Genomic DNA, 3,700 nt, shown 5'->3' with positions numbered 1-3,700 from the left:
ACCAGTTTGCACACCACTTAAGATTTTAGCTTAAGATCTTATATTACGGCTTTGACCATAAAAGTATCAATATGTTCATTCTGAACATAAAGAATATATGCATACTAACATTTGACAATTTAAAAACAAAATATTGGTTCTACTACTAAAGAATGTGCCTTCACTGCAGAAATAAAATATGCATAGGAGTCAAAAGAAGATTTAAATGTCCAAAAACATTTTTCAGGGTTTTGCTTCAGAATAAGTGCATACTAAACTACGTTCAAATGTATGACATTTCATTCATTTTTGAACTATTTGATCTGTATTTGATCTGCCCTCCCGTTGTTCATCGATTTGCTCGAGCAGGCCCAGTAACATCTCCACTGGAATCTTTGTTGTTACTGTGTCTGGCATATCGAATACGTCACGGGGAGCTTGCCAGGCTCTGCCGTGCGGGCGAGATACTCTCGGTAGCTTGCCGGGCTCTCCGAGAGGGGAGGAGGAATCGAACTCGGGTCGGCCATGTTGGCTGCGTGCAAGGCAAACGCCCTACCGCTGTGCTATCGCTCCAGCCCCCAGAACTAAACATACATATTTTCTACTTCCTTGTTTGCCTTATTAAAATTCATTATTTAGTCATTTGTTTATTCTTTCCCTGACTCATGAATTCACTCAACAAATGTCTTTCATTCTGTAATTGACCACATCACAGTTTGCGGTGTATAATTTCATTTCTTTCACATCATTATAGAACCCTTTATCTAGATTTCTCTCTCTTCCCCCCCTCTCATATTTCCTAAAAACACTATTTTATTCTGTCAAAAAATAGTGCTTATTGAAGATGTGCAAAGTTACTTGTAATTCAACATTGCAAAGTAAAATCTAGATTCTCTGATAAGTAATAGATTCGTTTACAATTACAAAACTTCCAGCTAGTAGCCAGAGGGATACCAGGTGAAATGCTTGCCTTGCTTGGAGCCAAACTGGAATCAATCCAATTCCAATCAATCCCTGAATTGCATATAATCCCGCAAGCTCCTAAAAGCAGAGACAGTAGTAAGTCCTGAGCACTGCTGTGCATAGTCCCCTCCCCGCCAAAAAAAAAAAATTCAGCTAGAGGGATTTCTTTATCCAATTATTGGAGACTTTTATTTGTTTGTTTTCAATTATGTTACTTTGAGGGTAGATTTCTGGGTATCATAGTCAAAGTCTCAAAGCACCTTCTCAAAATGTAGACTTTCTCTCTCCACTGGATATTTCAGAGGCCTCCATTTTAAGATGGTGAAGAGAGGTGATGAATGTGCCTGCTTTTCCCTCCCAAGAGCCACTGAAAACTATACAGAAGAATTAAAGGTAAACTTAGTTAATACTGAAAAGAATATGAGTCATGCCGTCCTCAAAGAAGACTAAACATATGTCAGGTGTCAGTGAGTATGTCAACAGGCAACCAGAGAGAGGACAGGTGTCCACCGTGGAGAGCAGGAGGCAGTGAAGGAAGGAGTCTCTCTTCCAGGCAGGACTCCAGGCTAAACACAGCTTAAAACATATTTCCATCTCAAGAAATGAAATAATCTTGTTTAGAGGAGACCAGGAAAATTGTTATGAAAACTAGAAACTAAATTAAGGTCTTCTTGTGTTTAGAAATACCCTAGACATGCGATCACTGATCAATAGGACTGCTCGCAGGCAGAGATATTGCCATTGCTATTCTACATTTTAAAAAATGGATTGAGATCCATAGAGATATTACAAAGGTTCAGGCTCCAGCAGGTTGATACCCAGCACCCTAAGCATCACTAGGAGTGATTCCTGACCACAGAGAATAAGCTTTGAGCCCTGTGAGGAATGGTCCAACCTCCCACTTCCCCCCCAAAAAGAGTTGATAGCTAAATACAAGAGTTTTGGGGGGGGATTGGAGCGATAACACAGTGGGTAGAGCATTTACCTTGCGTGAAGCTGACCCAGGTTTGATTCTCAGCATACCATATGGTCCCCCAAGAATTGCCAGGAGTAATTCCTGAGCTCTGATCCAGGAGTAACCCCTGTGCATCGCCAGGTGTGACACCCCCCAAAAAAGAGTAAAATAGAGTGACAGAGGATACATCTAGGAGGTACAAGGGCCAATTAAGAGAAGCTTGGGAAACCAAAAACTAGGGGAGGCAGGAGAGATAAGTGGTAAGAGTGCATACAAAAGGAATGCCCAGTAGGATGTAGAACTGACAGCCAACCTCAGTTAGCATCTGAGCACCACTGCAGTGGCCCCAAATCCACTGTAGGGTGTGCCCCCTCCCTCCCAAAGAAGGCAATAGGACCACGGAAGGGGGGTCAATAAGAGAGAAGTTAAGGAAGAAGTTATCAAATATAAAATAAAAACAATTCTAAGATCTGAAGAGAAACCCAAATGTTGATAAGAACTAACAAAAGAAAACTGAGACCTTGACAGTCCATGGTGAGATATCAAATCACACCAGGGTAGCATTTCTTAGACTGCCAGAAATGTGTAGGTAGGTAACTATGAAGGAACTAGAATAAAAATGACACCATCAGATTTCTTATAATCAATGAAGGATCCAGGAAACACCAAAACAAAGGCTTCAAAACATGATGGTAAAATTATTTTGTCTAGAGCATAATTTCCATACATTTAAGTTTCACAATAGCGTGTCTCACTCATATATTTATTTTTAAAGAATTTACTGAGGTATTGCTCGAGCGGGCCCAGTAACGTCTCCATTGGAGACTTTGTTGTTACTGTGTCTGGCATATCGAATACTCTCGGTAGCTTGCCGGGCTCTCCGAGAGGGGCGGAGGAATTGAACTCGGGTCTACAGCACCCGGTATTCCCAGGCGGAATCCCATCCAAGTACTAACCAGGCCCGACCCTGCTTAGCTTCCGAGATCAGACGAGATCGGGCGCGTTCAGGGTGGTATGGCCGTAGACATACAGTTATCGCTCCAGGGTGGAGCGATAGCACAGCGGTAGGGCGTTTGCCTTGCACGCAGCCAACATGGCTGACCCCTGGGTGGTGAGTTGGGCATAGTATTAAAAGCAATTATAGAAAGTAATTGAATGTCAAAAAGATTGTCTCAAATTGAAAGAAATCTAAAAAGTTAATAAAATTGCTATTGAACTTATTTGGAGCATAGTAAAAAAATATATGTGCACTTTCTCCTTCTAAGGAAAAAGGAAAAAAAACACTTCAGAAAATAAAATCTGTATAAAATCCATGACTAGCTGAAGTAGAATATAATCTAAAATGTGATATAATTTTTTATTGAATCACCCTGAGATGCAGTTACAAAACTTTCATGATTGAGTTTCAGTCATACAATGATTGAACACCCATCCCTCCACCAGTGTACATTATCCACCACCAATGTCCTCAGCATTCCTCCTGGCATCCCCACTCCATCCTACCCCCCGCCTCTGTAGCAGACAATATCCTTACAATGTCCTTATTCTCTCTCTACTTTTGGGCATTATGGTTTATAATACAGATACTGAGAGGCTCTCAGGTTTGGTCCTTCATCTACTTTCGACACACATCTCCTGTCCCAAATGATCCCTCCAACCATCATTGACTTAGTGATCCTTTCTCTCTTCCAGCTGCCTTATCTCCCAGCTCATGAGGCAGGCCTCCAACCATGGAGCAATCTTCCTGGCCCTTGTCTCTACTGTCCTTGAATGTTAGTCTCAAATTATGTTATAAAATGTGGT

The 3,700-nt window shown here is 41.4% G+C and overlaps 1 non-coding gene across 1 annotated transcript; it reads right to left on the bottom strand.

Annotated features, from left to right (window-relative positions):
* Positions 1-2,804: 2,804 nt before the first annotated feature.
* On the bottom strand, positions 2,805-2,923 carry LOC130026990 (5S ribosomal RNA). The gene has a single exon (XR_008792949.1). It is a non-coding gene; the product is annotated as a 5S ribosomal RNA (ribosomal RNA).
* Between the last annotated feature and the right edge of the window lie 777 nt (positions 2,924-3,700).

The sequence above is a fragment of the Sorex fumeus genome, unplaced genomic scaffold, assembly GCF_029834395.1.
Source record: "Sorex fumeus unplaced genomic scaffold, SorFum_2.1 ptg000035l, whole genome shotgun sequence".
Taxonomy (NCBI): domain Eukaryota; kingdom Metazoa; phylum Chordata; class Mammalia; order Eulipotyphla; family Soricidae; genus Sorex; species Sorex fumeus.
Note: the sequence above shows the minus strand (reverse complement) of the source record. Positions and strands in the feature narration are given on the sequence as shown.